This window comes from Anabrus simplex, chromosome 3 (genome assembly GCF_040414725.1).
Source record: "Anabrus simplex isolate iqAnaSimp1 chromosome 3, ASM4041472v1, whole genome shotgun sequence".
In the NCBI taxonomy this organism is placed as follows: Eukaryota; Metazoa; Arthropoda; class Insecta; order Orthoptera; family Tettigoniidae; genus Anabrus; species Anabrus simplex.
Genome location: NC_090267.1, coordinates 457,868,596 through 457,888,086, shown reverse-complemented (window position 1 = coordinate 457,888,086; position 19,491 = coordinate 457,868,596). Strand labels below are relative to the sequence as shown.

The 19,491-nt window shown below is 43.1% G+C and overlaps 9 non-coding genes across 9 annotated transcripts; all 9 read right to left on the bottom strand.

Annotated features, from left to right (window-relative positions):
• Nucleotides 1-106: 106 nt before the first annotated feature.
• TRNAV-AAC (transfer RNA valine (anticodon AAC)) lies at nt 107-179 on the bottom strand. The gene has a single exon. It is a non-coding gene; the product is annotated as a tRNA-Val (tRNA).
• A 412-nt stretch (nt 180-591) lies between these two features.
• TRNAV-UAC (transfer RNA valine (anticodon UAC)) lies at nt 592-664 on the bottom strand. Its single transcript has one exon. It is a non-coding gene; the product is annotated as a tRNA-Val (tRNA).
• An 862-nt stretch (nt 665-1,526) lies between these two features.
• TRNAV-CAC (transfer RNA valine (anticodon CAC)) lies at nt 1,527-1,599 on the bottom strand. The gene has a single exon. It is a non-coding gene; the product is annotated as a tRNA-Val (tRNA).
• Nucleotides 1,600-13,523: 11,924 nt separating this feature from the next.
• On the bottom strand, nt 13,524-13,596 carry TRNAV-AAC (transfer RNA valine (anticodon AAC)). Its single transcript has one exon. It is a non-coding gene; the product is annotated as a tRNA-Val (tRNA).
• Nucleotides 13,597-14,943: 1,347 nt separating this feature from the next.
• TRNAV-CAC (transfer RNA glycine (anticodon CCC)) lies at nt 14,944-15,016 on the bottom strand. The gene has a single exon. It is a non-coding gene; the product is annotated as a tRNA-Val (tRNA).
• An 828-nt stretch (nt 15,017-15,844) lies between these two features.
• On the bottom strand, nt 15,845-15,917 carry TRNAV-CAC (transfer RNA valine (anticodon CAC)). The gene has a single exon. It is a non-coding gene; the product is annotated as a tRNA-Val (tRNA).
• Nucleotides 15,918-17,279: 1,362 nt separating this feature from the next.
• TRNAV-CAC (transfer RNA valine (anticodon CAC)) lies at nt 17,280-17,352 on the bottom strand. Its single transcript has one exon. It is a non-coding gene; the product is annotated as a tRNA-Val (tRNA).
• Nucleotides 17,353-18,461: 1,109 nt separating this feature from the next.
• On the bottom strand, nt 18,462-18,534 carry TRNAV-UAC (transfer RNA valine (anticodon UAC)). The gene has a single exon. It is a non-coding gene; the product is annotated as a tRNA-Val (tRNA).
• Nucleotides 18,535-19,396: 862 nt separating this feature from the next.
• Nucleotides 19,397-19,469, bottom strand: TRNAV-CAC (transfer RNA valine (anticodon UAC)). The gene has a single exon. It is a non-coding gene; the product is annotated as a tRNA-Val (tRNA).
• Between the last annotated feature and the right edge of the window lie 22 nt (nt 19,470-19,491).

The following is a 19,491-nucleotide window of genomic DNA, read 5'->3' as shown; positions in this document are numbered from 1 at the left end:
ATTTCATTTCATTTCATCATACCAGGTGAATGCTGGGCCTCGCTCGCCTTCTTCACACCTACAGTGTTGCACAAAAATTACACAGTGTTTTTTCAATGAAAATAGCTGTTTCCGCCCGGGATTGAACCGGAGACCTTCCGCGTGTTAGGCGGATGTGTTTGCCCCTACACCACGGAAACGACCGCGCATAGTCTCACTTACAGGATATATTCAAGATTTAAACAAAAGCTACTTTGTAGCATTCGGGGATGTGCAGTGTTAAGCACATGTATTTGTTAGAAATTAAAGTAGGGCGCGAAACTTCCAGTGCCCTGGTATATGGACCACAGGAGCAATGATATTGTAGAACCTTCAGATACTATAACAGAAGCCCTAGAACAACTGGACGAAGGAACTATTGTTATAGAACGCCAATTTCATTCGTTTTTCACCGCCGACGGCCGCCGTGCAGGAAACTTCCCGTGAATTCCCATTATCATAGCACGTGAACGATGGGCCCCGCTCGCCATTTCCACACATCTAATATTTTTCTACCATTGTCACATATTATTTTTGCACAAAAAAAGCAGTGGTTTTCCTGTAAAAAAGAGCTGCTTCCGCCCGGGATCGAACCGGGGACCTTCCGCGTGTAAAGCGGATGTGATAACCACTACACCACGGAAACAACCACATGTCTTGGCATTTACAGAATACATTCAAGCTGAAAACCAAAGCCAGTGTGTGGCATTCCTTGATGTGCTGTGATAAGCATAGGTGTAAACTTTATGTCTGTGGAACGTCTGTGCTCCGCACTAAATTAAAGCGCGAAATGTCCGGTGGCCTTGAATTTGTACCAGAGGAGCTAGTAAGACCTAGATTAAAAACATATAACGACAGTCGAAAAACAACTTCATAACCCTCTACTGCAAACTGTTTCCCTCAGGCAACAAATTACTTTTCACTTGTATAAATGGATAAATATTCTAGACAGAAGTAGTTTTATGGACAATCCTAACCTTTACAGTCATTTAAAGACATATACCAGTGATGCCTACATTTTCATATATACTGTACATAACATAAACAAAAACAGCAATACAACCAAAGGTAGACCTTCTACATTGTCAACATCCACGCGTACCAACCACCGTTTATTTATCGTGGACGCTCCCCATCACAAAACCACACGCTTTAGGAGTACATTTGGCTCAACATCAAAAACATAGCGACATATGGTCGTGCAAGTTGTACTTGCGCCTTGCAGTATGTACCCATGGATAGTAGGCAGGAATTAAATTCCAGAATTTTCAGAAACTGTAACAGCGGCCGTAGAACAACTTGTTAAGCACTCTTGTTATAGGACGCCAATTTCAAACGTTTTACTCCAATGTCGGGAGCCGTGAAAGTAATTTTCCGCTTTTCCCCAGTATGATAGCACGTGAATGCTACACCACGCTCGCCTTCTTCACACTCCTAGCATTTTTCTCCCATTGTCGCCTATCAGTGATGCACAAAAATCAGACAGCGGTTTTCCAATGTAAATAAGCTGTTTCCGCCCGGTATCGAACCGGGGACCTTCCGCGTGTGAGGCGGATGTGATAACCACTACACCACGGAAACAACCGCATGTCTTGGCATTTACAGAATATATTCCATCTGCAAACTAAAGCCAGTTTTTAGCATTTTTAGATGTGCAGCGTTAAGCGAACGTGTAAACTATCATGTCTGTGGAACGTATGTACTGCACATTAAATTAATGCTCGAAATTTCCGGCGACCTGGAATTTTAAAAATGGGAGCTAGTGAGATCTAGACAATGTCGGAACCCTGATGAAAATTTCGCGTGGATTACTACTTTCCCGCCTGCTTTATTCACACTCCTAGCCTTTTAATCTTCCATTGCCGCCATAAGACCTATCTGTGTTTCAGAATATATAATTTAAAATGTGACTTTCCAATATGAAATTAGTTCACCAAACCCAGCATATAACCGTGGACCTTCCACGGGTTACACGTGTTGTGATTATTGGGATTTGATTATTTGGACTCGGAAGACGGCGATGAATTGTGTATGTAAAGTGTTTGTTCAATTGTTTTTGGTTTTTGTTGGTTTTGGTTTTCCTCAGTATGTGAATTTTGGAATTGTTTAATTTGTTTGAAGTCGATATGATTTTGAAATTATTTGATTGTCATGGTAATTCTGGTGCATCCTGTACCACACGTGCCACATCGGCGTGGGAGATTTCCGGTTTCGTAAAGTTGCACCAATTTCGTAATTTTTCTAGAGGCTTCCTAAATGTTCCTTGTCAGCACTATTTTTTCTGCGCTCCTATTGGAGAAAATAAAAGGAAATGTGATTGGTAGGTGAAGGAAAACATCGTACGCTCATTGGCCGTGGTAAGATTTCATAATTTCCGGGGAGAAGCGTTGTCGCTGGAGCCTTGCTCTGCGAGGGGGTCTTTTCTGTTTGCCCACTGAAGGGAGCGGTCACCTTCCAAGGTACGGGTCTTCTTGGCCCCGCCATCCGGTAAGCACCAATTATTTTCTTTTTAACTTTTCTGGTATTCAGTTTCAGATATAGTGTTTCATTTTATTTATCTTGCCGGAGCGTACCCGTGTTTCCTTCTGCTTCCAAATGTTATAATTATGACTTAGCCGTTTCGGTAAGTCGCTTCACTTTGTTAAGAGATAGTTCCCGTTTGTTGTTTTGTAAATTAATTGTTATACGCCTTTCGAAGTAATCCTTATCAGTAATATTTTTCTCGGGACTATCTCATTAATTCCGCTTCATCATGGAATATTCATCTTTAGGTCGGGTACCCTTTTGTCAGAAGTGTTTTTGAGGGGGCTACCCACTGAAGATGCTCTGCTCCATGATTATACGTAAATTATTTTTCCTCCTTAGATGTATCTCTTCACTTTAGTATTACGTTACCTTCCTTTATTTATTTCGAACTGTTTTGGGTTTTTAAAGGTAACGCCACGACAGTGGAACGTCATGTGTGATGTTCGGGTGTAAAATAAATTTGATTACTAAATGCTACCCTCATGTAAATTGTAATGGTTGTTGAAATTATGCCGTCATTATTTTAATTGTATCTTGGTTATTGCTTTATATATGAAATCGAATCTAACTTGTTAAGTAAAGTTTAGGATTACATTGACTTCGCATCTTCAGTGTTACCAATACCTTCCACCGCCTGGATATGGTTCCCAGCCGCTTCCCGGTTATCCTTTCTTAATAGTCATGTTGGTTAAACTGTTTGTTTATTTCCTGTGATTAATGTGCTTGCGAGAATGGGGGGGCTAAGATAGTCCCAAACCTGTGGGGGAACCTCCCAAATGAAGGTCGAGGAGACACCGGTTAGGTGCCTCCAAGCTCTTGTCTACCAGGGTGGCTTTAGCTTTATATTCCCTGTCTGCTGCTGGTAAATTTCTGTTGCAGTGGCCGGAGGGGGATACCATCCCCATTTCTGCTGTCGTGCCTAGTGGAGAGGTACGTTATGTCTTGGGCCCTGCCGTTCTGCACTGCATTCCAGTGACCTGAGGCACAGATGACAATTACTGTTCTTGCCTGACAACTTGACGTCCCTAATCCAAGAGGGAACCGTCTGCATGGTGGTGACCATCATCCCATGCCAAGATTCTGAATAATTACCAGACATACTCTGACGTGGCCATTAGTGGCACGTGATATCACCTATACTTGGACATGTCAATTTACAGCGCTGTAAACCGGATATACCAATGACGCCAGTCGTGCTAGGCTGTGCGCAGTCACCCAGTTTGAACTGTAATGTAGAGGCTGAAGACAGTGGCCGCGTCGTCAGTCACAACAGCAAGAACTCGTGGTGCTACAGTGTAAATAAAACAGAAAAACCAAGAACTCAATTCAAAAGATGTCTCTTATTTGTGTTAAATTTTTTTTCAGTGAACGTTTTTTTTTTAAAGAAAATAATTTCAGTGTGGTGTTTTATGAACTTAAGAACAAAAAAAAAAGATTTTTTTTAAAAATCTCTTTAGTGTATACTTTATGTGGTTTCTGTTTCAACGAACATTCTTATGTCCTTTGTTTCCAGTGACATTTTTCCTTCTTTTTTCAGAGTTTTATTTTTAAGGTGTTTTGTTATTTTCTAAACTATGCTGTAACTGAACTGCTAAAATTGTGATCAAAATTTTTATTTTTGGAGCGGTGCTCCAAATTAAAGGGGGGGAGTATGTTGTGATTATTGGGATTTGATTATTTGGACTCGGAAGACGGCGATGAATTGTGTATGTAAAGTGTTTGTTCAATTGTTTTTGGTTTTTGTTGGTTTTGGTTTTCCTCAGTATGTGAATTTTGGAATTGTTTAATTTGTTTGAAGTCGATATGATTTTGAAATTATTTGATTGTCATGGTAATTCTGGTGCATCCTGTACCACACGTGCCACATCGGCGTGGGAGATTTCCGGTTTCGTAAAGTTGCACCAATTTCGTAATTTTTCTAGAGGCTTCCTAAATGTTCCTTGTCAGCACTATTTTTTCTGCGCTCCTATTGGAGAAAATAAAAGGAAATGTGATTGGTAGGTGAAGGAAAACATCGTACGCTCATTGGCCGTGGTAAGATTTCATAATTTCCGGGGAGAAGCGTTGTCGCTGGAGCCTTGCTCTGCGAGGGGGTCTTTTCTGTTTGCCCACTGAAGGGAGCGGTCACCTTCCAAGGTACGGGTCTTCTTGGCCCCGCCATCCGGTAAGCACCAATTATTTTCTTTTTAACTTTTCTGGTATTCAGTTTCAGATGTAGTGTTTCATTTTATTTATCTTGCCGGAGCGTACCCGTGTTTCCTTCTGCTTCCAAATGTTATAATTATGACTTAGCCGTTTCGGTAAGTCGCTTCACTTTGTTAACCCTCTACTGCATGAATTATTTTTCGTTTTCGTTTGGTGAAGAAAATTTCATGCTTTAATGTTCAACATACGTTCAGTGTATTCGATGTACCAGAAATTCTTAACTGGGGCTAATAGCTTAACACTCATATGTGATGTGGATTGCCATAGTTGAATATATATACGATTTTTCACGATTTCACGCTAAGCACCGATTCTGCCTGGAAACCTCGGCGTGAGCACATCAAGCTGACGACTGTCCGAGCTTGCACCCTGTTGACCGCCAGCTCACCGTCGCCGCCCGCCAGGAGCCAGCTTGCCCACTCGCTCCCGCCGTCGCCACGAGCCCTTGCCCGCACTCTACGGCCAGCCAATCAGCGTCGAGTCTGCCAAGTTCCCTGCGCGGTCCGACTTCCTGGATATACCCTGGGTCCAGTCGTTCCGCGGTCTCTCATATTAGCACCAGCTCTTCGCCAGGCCACACACTCAGCCAAGCCACCCAGCCTTCGGGCTGCCCTGTATCATCAAGCAAATTTGTCCAGCGCTCAGTGGAACGCTTGCTCGTGTCTTGTCCCGGCGTGATCCGTATAACTATACCTGACACGACTGGTGCCCACTGAGCGCGCTATATTTGGTCCTCTTCGGAGTTTGACCCACCCAGTACTCCATCCTTACCTACCCCCCCCCCCCCCGTCAGGTCAATCCCGGTGGACTGAGTAGCTGGGACCCTGGCAACTCCATCATGACTTCCAACTCTAAAGCCTCACCTCTCCCTCGCTTACTCCACAGTGCTAAGAAATTTCAGACCATGTACTCACCCATCACCATTCCACTACCTCACACCATCTCACCCAATGACAAATCTGGTATTTCAACCCACCGTCACCGCATAAACCAAGTCACTGCTCCCATCCTTCACCATATTCAGCTCCTCCAAGAGCTCTTAAACGGCTTCATCATCGTCTTCGCCAAAGATGCTGAAAGCTTCTATGACATCACCGTCCATCTGGAGAATGAAAACGTTCGCTACTTTACCTGCAAGGAGCTAGTCGTGGTCGATGATGCAGCCGTCCAGGCCTCTCCTACCGTCAACCACACAGCCAACCAAACTCTTTTCTCCCGCCTTCCTCCCAAAATCTCCAGACCCTCCCAATCCGATATCACCATCCCTCCATCACACATCACATTCACCAACATCACACCACCTACCGAACCCGGAAGTGAGACCTCATTAGCCTCACGACCGGCCAAGGTACCCGTCTCCCCACCATCTACCGAGTCCGGAACCGAACCCGGAAGTGAGACCCCATTAGCCTCACAACCGGCCAAGGTCACTGACTCTCCACCTTCCACCGAGTCCGGAAGTGAGACCCCATTAATCTCTCAACCGGACAAGGTCACACTGCACAAGTACACTCAAACCGGGAGCAGGCGTAACAAACCTGCCTCCCGGTTAAATCCCACACCAACACCCAACTCCTACAGCACACCTACACGCCACCGCCCCTCCTCACTAATCACACAATGCTATAATTGCCTGCAAATGGGCCACTCTGCAGCTTCATGCTCAGAGGCTACCAGGTGCAACAGATGTGGTGGTGCTCACCGCCACACTGTCTGTACAATACCCAAAGCCAATCCGAGGTGCGCTAACTGCGAAGGCAGTCACGCAGCCTCCTATCCTGGCTGCCCGTACATAAAGCGGGCAATTAGAGCACATCACAAACACTCTCAACACCTACACTCACACACCTCCCCCACACCTCAGCCTCTCCACCGCCCTGCCACCACTTCGAACCCAACTCCTCTCCCCTCCCCAAACTCTGCCCTGCCAAGTCTTGACAATTCCACCCTCCTTAACTTACTCCTCATCCAAGTACTTTCGACCCTTAACCAGTCCATGCCAAGTCGTCAGCTAATTATTAGCTAATCCCCCCCCCCTGCCCACACACCGCCCTGCCCCAAGAAGTCAACTCCTCATCTTACCCCTGTTATAACTGCACCCTCTCGGACTACCCTAACTTTACCCTCCCACAATTAGGTACAATTTTCAAATTTGTTAAGAAGCAACATTGGGAATGGTCACCTGCTGGATGGGTGACCATCCACCTGATGTTGCCCCCCTCTCATCGTTGGACTCTAATTCACAGAGTGCCAACGACCCCCCCCCTACCCCTCCCCTATTAGGGCACCACCGGCCCCACCTGGGGCCCAGGCCATATCCTGGCCAGTTCGATCCCCTCACAACCATACCAGTTCACCTAAACCGTCATGTTCCCACAATAAGAACTTATGAAATAGCACTCAAGGCCTGAAACATTGGTCGACGGGCTAAAATCACTCATTGGTCCCTCGGGACCTCTGAGGAGGCTGGTTCTGCTAAGCTTTTAACATTCAAAGACCGAACATTACTACCTACTGGCCATGGGTACGTACTGCAAGGCGCAAGTACAACTTGCAGAACCGTAGGTCGGTAATGTCTTTGAGGTTGAGCCAGAGGTACTCCTGAAGCCTGTGGTAATGTGATGGGGAAGGCCCACGTAAAATAAACGGTGGTTGGTTCGCGTGGATGTTGACGGGGTGGAAGGAGTACCTTTGGTTGTAGGGCTGTTTTGACTTATGTTATGTGTTTAATTGATTGTACAGTTGAAGGTGTGCCATAAAACTACCTCTGCCTACAATATTTGTCCATTTAAACAGGTGAAAAGTTATTTGTTGCCAAAAGGCAACAGTATGCAGTAGAGGTTTAAGAGATAGTTCCCGTTTGTTGTTTTGTAAATTAATTGTTATACGCCTTTCGAAGTAATCCTTATCAGTAATATTTTTCTCGGGACTATCTCATTAATTCCGCTTCATCATGGAATATTCATCTTTAGGTCGGGTACCCTTTCTCAGAAGTGTTTTTGAGGGGGCTACCCACTGAAGATGCTCTGCTCCATGATTATACGTAAATTATTTTTCCTCCTTAGATGTATCTCTTCACTTTAGTATAACGTTACCTTCCTTTATTTATTTCGAACTGTTTTGGGTTTTTAAAGGTAACGCCACGACAGTGGAACGTCATGTGTGATGTTCCGCTGTAAAATAAATTTGATTACTAAATGCTACCCTCATGTAAATTGTAATGGTTGTTGAAATTATGCCGTCATTATTTTAATTGTATCTTGGTTATTGCTTTATATATGAAATCGAATCTAACTTGTTAAGTAAAGTTTAGGATTACATTGACTTCGCATCTTCAGTGTTACCAATACCTTCCACCGCCTGGATATGGTTCCCAGCCGCTTCCCGGTTATCCTTTCTTAATAGTCATGTTGGTTAAACTGTTTGTTTATTTCCTGTGATTAATGTGCTTGCAAATTTAATTTCGTACATGTTTACATGCCTAGTGTACAGTACTTTTGGTGAAAGCATTACGGTAGCAAACATTTTCTCTTCATTAAACTTATTAATTGTAACCTTACCCTTTGGAGAGGTTGCAGTATGGTAGCAGAGCGTGGTTGCTGAAGAAGCAAAGTTGACGGTAATTCGGTGGTTATAACCTAAAATTTAATTCAAGTATTATCTCGTAGTGTTTCCTTTTTTATCAACATGTCTCGCGCTATCCCAGGTCCGTTCCATTTGAGGAAGGAGGAATTAGCTTACGAACTTCGTATTCGTAAGTTGAATTCGACAGGAAAGGTTAAGGATGACACGAGCTTGTTGAAACAATCGCTAAATGAACCTGTTTTTGTCCCAGGGTTATCAACAGATGAAGTGTGCGCATCTTTGTCGATTGTCAGAGATAAAATTGTAGAATATAAAGCCATTATTATGTCATTTTGTTCTTCTAAACCGTCCGATGCACAGTTAACACGTGCGAAAGGCCAAGTGCAGCATTACGTGGACAGGATTCGCGATCTGTTGGCGCATAATTTATCTGAAGATGAGCGATGCGAGTGCGAATCGTTGTTATTGCAGTTTTGTGATATTTTTGATAAAATTGTTGGATTGTTGGAAGGTAATTCTTTGCCTAGCTCAAGTTCAATAGTTAATGTGCCCGTCCAATCTGAAACGTGTGACAGTGACACTGTATCTGTATCTACTGCTTCACCAGTTAGTGCAGTGGTCACTTTTAAAGATACTCCCGTGCAATCTTCTCCTGCTGTATTTACCAGTGCTTCTCTGCCCGTGAATAATGATAGTGGTGCTTCTTGTACGCAAGTTGCTATGTCAACTGTTCCTATGGGAACTGTTAATTCTACTGTGTCTTTATCTCATCCTCCGGTTGCGACCCAAGTTGTTTCTCTTCCTATTGTACAAAGATATCCCCATGTCCAAGCGTCACCTGTAGTAAATTCTTCAGGAGTGTCACAGATGTGTGAAAACGTGTCGCAAATGCGAATATATGTGCCGGTTTCTATGCAATCAAACCTCAGTTCTAACCTCACTTTTAGTACTCCTACCCTATCCCAGGAGCGTTCAAATCAATATTTCTTTACTACTGTATTGCCTTCTTGTAACCAATCCAGTGCTGTTCAGGTACCTACTACTCCTGCTGCTTCTCAAATTTTTTCAAACTTACCTCACCCATTAACTGCTATATTTAAGGGTGTATCTAAGTTCACCGCTAATTCGATTGACGAAGTCATAGTATTTCTACGTTTTTTGGTTGAATTTAAAGATCAGAGTATAGTGTATTCCTTAAGTCGTGACAATTTCTTCCAAGTCTTATATCCACATGTATCTGGAGCTCTTTCTGAGCATGTCATAAGAGCCATTTCAGAAAAGTGGACAGTTGACCAATTTCATGCACATGTGCTTGAGTTTTTTATTCCTTCCCGTGCTTTGTCTTCTTTGGTTCAGAAGCATTATTTTCGAGTACAGTATTTGAATGAAACATTGTCGGAATACATCCAGGACATTAAGTTCAATGCTCGGATCTTCATGCTAAACTATTCTGAGTCTCAAATGGTTGCTAGCATTATTGAGGGTCTTGCACCAAATTACCGGTCGTATCTTGCTCTGTCGCCTCGACCCGCTACGTTCGCTCAGTTGGAAGCTATTACTGTTTCTGCTGAAGGCATTAGGTATGCCGACCAGTTACGAGTCGCCTTGGCTCCTCCTCCTATGAGCATGTCTTCTCAGGTCACTAGTACCGTTTCTACTTTTTCCAAGCCACGTAATTCACGTGCATGTTATAGTTGTGGTTCTACGGATCACTTCCAGCGGAATTGTCCTAAGATTGGGCCCTTAGGCAATTCAAAACCTGTCATGGGTGGTCAACTTCAGAATTTCCAAAGGAATTGTCCTAAGATTGAGCCCTTAGGCAATTCAAATTCGAATGAGAATAGAGTTTCTCCCTCCACTAGTTCTTGCAGATATTGTGGGTCAAATAGACACTTTTCAAGACAGTGTCCTCGCAATTCTTCCGGTTCTGGGCGTTCTGGTAATAGTAATCCCAGATGACTAGCCGCCGATCCTGGTGCCAAAACTTATAGTGTACCTTCATGTTTCGTCTGTTATCGCTGTCAATTAGTTGATGATTTACCCGACCCTGTAGTCGATTATAAGCTTCAGTCTGACCCTGGTGTCAATTTTCCAAAATCTTGTGGTATTTCTGCTATTCCTCCATGTAAATTACCTTACATTTGCCTAGAAGTGAACAATGAACCAGTTCGTGCTCTAGTTGATTCGGGAAGTAGCCTCACCTTGATGAGTGAAAATTTGTATAACTCTGTGAAATCTGTTTGTAAGTTCCCTGCTTTAAAACCTGTCTTTAACCTGCCATACGGCTAATTCTAATTCCTTGAATTTGATTGGAAGTCTGAATCTCAAAATTAGGATACGTAATTTCACATGGAAAATGCCCGTGGTAGTGGTGAAAGATTTATCTTGTCCTTTCATTCTCGGTGCAAATTTTATTGCCAAAACTGGTATGGTTTTGGATCTTCAATATAATAAATTCCAGTTTAAGTTTTCTATGAGGATCTTTACATTGTGTAACCGTTCTCCTATCCTTCCTTATCATGTCAGTGCTGTGTCTGAGGACACAAGTGAACCAAAAGCTTTCGACTTTGATCATTTGCCTGATGATCAGGCCAACCAGCTTAGGAATCTTTGCGATAAATTTCCTGATGTGTTCACTGACAAGCTAGGTGTGACCAATGTTTTGGAATATAAAATTGAAGTAACTGACAATGTACCTGTTCGTTCTCCTCCGTACCGGTTGTCGCCTCCTAAGATGAAAGCCCTTAAGGCTATCATCGACCAAATGCTTGCTGATGGTGTAATACGTCCTTCTAAATCTGCGTACTCTTCTCCCATAATCCTAGTCCCTAAACCACAGGGTGGTTTTCGGCCTGTAATAGACTATCGAATGTTGAATAAGCGAGTTGTGCTTCAATCTGTTCCACTTCCTGACTTGCACTCTTGTTTCTCTTGGTTTGCTAATGCCAAAATTTTTACCACTTTTGATCTGAATCAGGCGTACTATCAGATACCTCTTGCTGAGGAATCCAAGCATCTCACAGCTTTTGCTACTGACTGGAACCTCTATGAATTTGAGCGCGTGCCGTTCGGACTGGCAACGGGAGCTGCTGTTTTGACCCGGCTGCTGGATAACGTGTTGTCAGACATTAAATTCAAATTCGTTTATAATTATCTTGATGATTTGGTAATTTTTAGCGAAACTTTTGAAGAACACCTTGCTCATATCAATGAAGTCCTTGAAAGACTCCGTAAAGCAGGACTAACCCTTAAGGCTAGCAAAGTGACTTTCGCACAGCCTCAGATGTCCTTCCTAGGCCATATCGTGTCCGAGAAAGGCGTTTCGGTTGACCAATCTCATACTGCAACCTCTCCAAAGGGTAAGGTTACAATTAATAGGTTTAATGAAGAGAAAATGTTTGCTACCGTAATGCTTTCACCAAAAGTACTGTACACTAGGCATGTAAACATGTACGAAATTAAATTTGCAAGCACATTAATCACAGGAAATAAACAAACAGTTTAACCAACATGACTATTAAGAAAGGATAACCGGGAAGCGGCTGGGAACCATATCCAGGCGGTGGAAGGTATTGGTAACACTGAAGATGCGAAGTCAATGTAATCCTAAACTTTACTTAACAAGTTAGATTCGATTTCATATATAAAGCAATAACCAAGATACAATTAAAATAATGACGGCATAATTTCAACAACCATTACAATTTACATGAGGGTAGCATTTAGTAATCAAATTTATTTTACACCGGAACATCACACATGACGTTCCACTGTCGTGGCGTTACCTTTAAAAACCCAAAACAGTTCGAAATAAATAAAGGAAGGTAACGTTATACTAAAGTGAAGATATACATCTAAGGAGGAAAAATAATTTACGTATAATCATGGAGCGGAGCATCTTCAGTGGGTAGCCCCCTCAAAAACACTTCTGACAAAAGGGTACCCGACCTAAAGATGAATATTCCATGATGAAGCGGAATTAATGAGATAGTCCCGAGAAAAATATTACTGATAAGGATTACTTCGAAAGGCGTATAACAATTAATTTACAAAACAACAAACGGGAACTATCTCTTAACAAAGTGAAGCGACTTACCGAAACGGCTAAGTCATAATTATAACATTTGGAAGCAGAAGGAAACACGGGTACGCTCCGGCAAGATAAATAAAATGAAACACTATATCTGAAACTGAATACCAGAAAAGTTAAAAAGAAAATAATTGGTGCTTACCGGATGGCGGGGCCAAGAAGACCCGTACCTTGGAAGGTGACCGCTCCCTTCAGTGGGCAAACAGAAAAGAACCCCTCGCAGAGCAAGGCTCCAGCGACAACGCTTCTCCCCGGAAATTATGAAATCTTACCACGGCAAATGAGCGTACGATGTTTTCCTTCACCTACCAATCACATTTCCTTTTATTTTCTCCAATAGGAGCGCAGAAAAAAATAGTGCTGACAAGGAACATTTAGGAAGCCTCTAGAAAAATTACGAAATTGGTGCAACTTTACGAAACCGGAAATCTCCCACGCCGATGTGGCACGTGTGGTACAGGATGCACCAGAATTACCATGACAATCAAATAATTTCAAAATCATATCGACTTCAAACAAATTAAACAATTCCAAAATTCACATACTGAGGAAAACCAAAACCAACAAAAACCAAAAACAATTGAACAAACACTTTACATACACAATTCATCGCCGTCTTCCGAGTCCAAATAATCAAATCCCAATAATCACAACACACGGATGTGCTAACCATTACACGATGCAAAAAACTGCTTGATTTGCAATTTACAGAATGCATTCATGTTGTTCACTAAAGCAACTTCGTTGCGTTCATTGATGTGCAGTGCTAAGCACAAGTGTAAATGTGTTTGTCTGTCTAAAATGCCTTTTTTTCGGCTTGAAGTAGGTCGCTTTATATCCAGTGCCATGGAATAAGGACCGGAGGAGCAAATACATTATAGAACATTCAGATACTAAAACAGCAGACGAAAACGACTTGTTAATGGAACTATTCTTATAGAATAAGAATATAACACGATTTACACCACCGTCGGCTGCCGTGAGAGCAACTCTCCGTGTTTGCCCATTATCATACCAGGTGAATGCTGGGCCTCGCTCGCCTTCTTCACACCTACAGCGTTGCACAAAAATTAGACAGTGTTTTTCCAATGAAAATAGCTGTTTCCGCCCGGGATTGCACCTTGGACCTTCCGCGTGTTAGGCGGATGTGATAACCACTACACCACGGAAACGACCGCGCATAGTCTCACTTACAGGATATATTAAAGATTTAAACAAAAGCTACTTTGTAGCATTCGGGGATGTGCAGTGTTAAGCACATGTATTTGTTAGAAATTAAAGTAGGGCGCGAAACTTCCAGTGCCCTGGAATATGGACCACAGGAGCAATGATATTGTAGAACCTTCAGATACTATAACAGAAGCCCTAGAACAACTGGTCGAAGGAACTATTGTTATAGAACGCCAATTTCAATCGTTTTTCACCGCCGACCGCCGCCGTGCAGGAAACTTACCGTGGATTCCCATTATCATAGCACGTGAACGATGGGCCGCGCTCGCCATTTCCACACATCTAATATTTTTCTACCATTGTCACATATTATTGTTGCACAAAAAAGCAGAGGTTTTCCAGTAAAGAAAAAGCTGCTGCCACCCGGGATCGAACCGGGGAACTTCCGCGTGTAATACGGATGTGATAACCACTACACCACGGAAACAACCACATGCCTGGGTATTTACAGAATACATTCAAGCTGAAAACCAAAGCCAGTGTGTGGCATTCCTTGATGTGCTGTGTTAAGCAAAGGTGTAAACTTTATGTCTGTGGAACGTCTTTGCTCCACACTAAATTAAAGCGCGAAATTTCCGGTGGCCTGGAATTTGTACCAGAGGAGCTAGTAAGACCTAGATTAAACACATATAACGACAGTCGAAAAACAATTTCATAACCCTCTACTGCAAACTGTTTCCCTCATGCAACAAATTACTTTTCACTTGTATAAATGGATAAATATTCTAGACAGAAGTAGTTTTATGGACAATCCTAAACTTTACAGTCATTTAAAGACATATACCAGTGATGCCTACATTTTCATATATACTGTACATAACATAAGCAAAAAAAGCAATACAACCAAAGGTAGACCTTCCACATTGTCAACATCCACGCGTACCAACCACCGTTTATTTATCGTGGGCGCCCCCCATCACAAAACCACAGGCTTTAGGAGTACATCTGGCTCAACATCAAAAACATAGCAACATATGGTCGTGCAAGTTGTACTTGCGCCTTGCAGTATGTACCCATGGATAGTAGGCAGGAATTAAATTCCAGAAATTTCAGAAACTGTAACAGCGGCCGTAGAACAACTTGTTAAGAACTATTGTTATAATACGCCAATTTCAAACGTTATACGCCAATGTCGGGAGCCGTGAAAGTAATTTCCCGCCTTTCACCAGTATGATACCACGTGAATGCTACACCACGCTCGCCTTCTTCACACTCCTAGCATTTTTCTCGCATTGTCGCCTATCAGTGATGCACAAAAATCAGACAGCGGTTTTCCAATGTAAATAAGCTGATTCCGCCCGGTATCGAACCGGGGTCCTTACGCGTGTGAGGCGGATGTGATAACCACTACACCACGGAAACAACAGCATGTCTCGGCATTTACAGAGTATATTCCATCTGCAAACTAAAGCCAGTTTTTGCATTTTTTGATGTGCAGCGTTAAGCGAACGTGTAAACTTTCATGTCTGTGGAACGTATGTACTGCACATTAAATTAATGCTCGAAATTTCCGGCGACCTGGAATTTTAAAAATGGGAGCTAGTGAGATCTAGACAATGTCGGAAACCTGATGAAAATTTCGCGTGGATTACTACTTCCCCGCCTGCTTTTTTCACACTCCTAGCCTTTTAATCTCCCATTGCCGCCATAAGACCCAACTGTGTTACAGAATATATAATTTAAAATGTGACTTTCCAATATGAAATTAATTCACACCGCCCAGCATATAACCGCGGACCTTCCACGGGTTACACGGATGTGCTAACCATTACACAATGCAAAAAACTGCTTGATTTGCAATTTACAGAATGCATTCATGTTGTTCACTAAAGCAACTTTGTTTCATTCATTGATTTGCAGTGCTAAGCACAAGTGTATTTGTGTTTGTCTGTCTAAAATTCCTTTTTTACAGCTTGATGTAGGTCGCGTTATATCCATGGAATAAAGACCGGAGGAGCAAATACATTATAGAACATTCAGATACTAAAACAGCAGACGAACACGACTTGTTAATGGTACTATTCTTATAGAACACGAATATAAAAATGATTTACACCAACGTCGCCAGCCGTGAGAGCAACTCTCCGTGTTTGCCCATTATCATACCAGGTGAATGCAGGGCCTCGCTCGCCTTCTTCACACCTACAGTGTTGCACAAAAATTAGACAGTGTTTTTCCAATGAAAATAGCTGTTTCCGCCCGGAATTGAACCGGGGCCCTTCCGCGTGTGGGGCGGATGTGATAACCACTACACCACGGAAACAACCATATGTCAGTGCATTTACAGAATACATTCAAGCTGAAAACCAAAGCCAGTGTGTGGCATTCCTTGACGTGCTGTGTTAAGCAAAGGTGTAAACTTTATGTCTGTGGAACGTCTGTGCCCCACACTAAATTAAAGCGCGAAATTTCCCGTAGCCTGGAATTTGTACCAGAGGAGCTAGTAAGACCTAGATTAAACACATATAACGACAGTCGAAAAACAACTTCTTAACCCTCTACTGCAAACTGTTTCCCTCAGGCAACAAATTACTTTTCACTTGTATAAATGAATAAATATTCTAGGCAGAAGTAGTTTTATGGACAATCCTAAACTTTACAGTCATTTAAAGACATATACCAGTGATGCCTACATTTTCATATATACTGTACATGACATAATCCAAAACAGCAATACAACCAAAGGTAGACATTCCACATTGTTAACATCCACGCGTACCATCATCATCATCATCATCTGTTTACCCTCCAGGTTCGGTTTTTTCCTCGGACTTAGCGAGCGATCCCACCTCTACCGCCTCAAGGGCAGTGTCCTGGAGCTTCAGACTCTTGGTCGGGGGATAAAACTGGGGAGTATGACCAGTACCTCGCCCAGGCGACCTCACCTGCTATGCTGAACAGGGGCCTTGTGGAGGGATGGGAAGAGTGTAAGGGATAGGCAAGGAAGAGGGAAGGAAGCGGCCGTGGCCTTAAGTTGGGTACCATCCCGGCATTCGCCTGTAGGAGAAGTGGAAACCACGGAAAACCACTTCCAGGATGGCTGAGGTGGGAATCGAACCCACCTCTACTCAGTTGACCTCCCGAGGCTGAGTGGACCCCGTTCAAGCCCACGTACCACTTTTCAAATTTCGTGGCAGAGCCGGGAATCGAACCCGGACCTCCGAAGGGTGGCAGCTGATCACGCTAACCACTACACCACATAGGCGACTCCACGCGTACCAACCACCGTTTATTTATCGTGGGCGCTCCCCATCACAAAACCACAGGCTTTAGGAGTACCTCTGGCTCAACGTCAAAAACATAGCGACATGTGGTCGTGCATGTTGTACTTGAGCCTTGCAGTATGTACCCCTGGATAGTAGGCAGGAATTAAATTCCAGAAATATCAGAAACTATAACAGCGGCCGTAGAACGACTTGTTAAGAACTATTGTTATAGTACGCCAATTTCAAACGTTTTACACCAATGTCCGGGGCCGTGAAAGAAATTTTCCGCTTTTTCCCAGTATGATACCACGTGAATGCTACACCACGCTCGTCTTTTTCACACTCCTAGCATTTTTCTCCCATTGTCGCCTACCAGTGATGCACAAAAATCAGACAGCGGTTTTCCAATATAAATAAGCTGTTTCCGCCCGGTATCGTACCGGGGACTTTCCGCGTGTGAGGCGGATGTGATAACCACTACACCACGGAAACAACCGCATGTCTTGGCATTTACAGAATATATTCCATCTGAAAACTAAAGCCAGTTTTTAGCATTTTTTGATGTGCAGCGTTAAGCGAACGAGTAAACTTTCATGTCTGTGGAACGTATGTACTGCACATTAAATTAATGCTCGAAATTTCCGGCGACCTGGAATTTTAAAAATGGGAGCTAGTGAGATCTAGACAATGTCGGAACCCTGATGAAAATTTCGCGTGGATTACTACTTTCCCGCCTGCTTTATTCACACTACTAGCCTTTTAATCTTCCATTGCCGCCATAAGACCTATCTGTGTTTCAGAATATATAATTTAAAATGTGACTTTCTAATATGAAATTAGTTCAACCCGCCCAGCATATAACCGCGGACCTTCCACGGGTTACACGGATGTGCTAACCATTACACAATGCAAAAAACTGCTTAATTTGCAATTTACAGAATGCATTCATGTTGTTCACTAAGCAACTTTGTTGCATTCATTGACGTGCAGTGCTTAGCACAAGAGTAAATGTGTTTGTCTGTCTAAAATGCCTTTTTTACAGCTTGAAGTAGGTCGCTTTATATCCAGTGCCATGGAATAAGGACCGGAGGAGCAAATACATTATAGAACATTCAGATACTAAAACAGAAGACGAAAACGACTTGTTAATGGTACTATTCTTATAGAACAGGAATATAACACGATTTACACCACCGTCGGCTGCCGTGAGAGCAACTCTCCGTGTTTGCCCATTATCATACCATGTGTCCGACTCGTTGGCTGAACGGCCAGCGTACTGGCCTTCGAATCAAAGTGTCCCGGGTTCGATTGTCGGCTGGGTCAGGGATTTTAACCTTAATTGGTTAATTCCTGCGGCACGGGGCTGGGTGTATGTGTTGTCTTCATCATCATTTCATCCTCATTACGACGCGCAGGTCACCTACGGGTGTCAAGTAGAAAGACCTGCAACTGGCGAGCCGAACCCGTCCTGGGATATCCCGGCACTAAAAGCCATACGCCATTTCATTTCATCATACCAGGTGAATGCTGGGCCTCGCTCGCCTTCTTTACACCTACAGTGTTGCACAAAAATTAGACAGTGTTTTTCCAAGGAAAATAGCTGTTTCCGCCCGGGATTGAACCGGGGACCTTCCGCGTGTAAAGCGGATGTGATAACCACTACACCACGGAAACAACCACATGTCTGGGCATTTACAGAATACATTCAAGCTGAAAACCAAAGCCAGTGTGTGGCATTCCTTGATGTGCTGTGATAAGCATAGGTGTAAACTTTATGTCTGTGGAACGTCTGTGCTCCACACTAAATTAAAGCGCGAAATGTCCGGTGGCCTGGAATTTGTACCAGAGGAGCTAGTAAGACCTAGATTAAACACTTATAACGACAGTCGAAAAACAATTTCATAACCCTCTACTGCAAACTGTTTCCCTCAGGCAACAAATTACTTTTCACTTGTATAAGTGTATAAATATTCTAGACAGAAGTAGTTTTATGGACAATCCTAAACTTTACAGTCATTTAAAAACATAAACCAGTGATGCCTACATTTTCATATAAACTGTACATAACATAAGCCAAAACAGCAATACAACCAAAGGTAGACCTTCCACATGGTCAACATCCACGCGTACCAACCACCGTTTATTTATCGTGGGCGCTCCCCATCACAAAACCACAGGCTTTAGGAGTACATCTGGCTCAACATCAAAAACATAGCAACATATGGTCGTGCAAGTCGTACTTGCGCCTTGCAGTATGTACCCATGGATAGTAGGAAGAAATTAAATTCCAGAATTTTCAGAAACTGTAACAGCGGCCGTAGAACAACTTGTTACGCACTCTTGTTATAGGACGCCAATTTCAAAAGTTTTACTCCAATGTCGGGAGCCGTGAAAGTAATTTGCCGCTTTTCCCCAGTATGATACCACGTGAATGCTACACCACGCTCGCCTTCTTCACACTCCTAGCATTTTTCTCCCATTGTCGCCTATCAGTGATGCACAAAAATCAGACAGCGGTTTTCCAATGTAAATAAGCTGTTTCCGCCCGGTATCGAACCGGGGACTTTACGCGTGTGAGACGGATGTGATAACCACTACACCACGGAAACAACCGCATGTCTTGGCATTTAT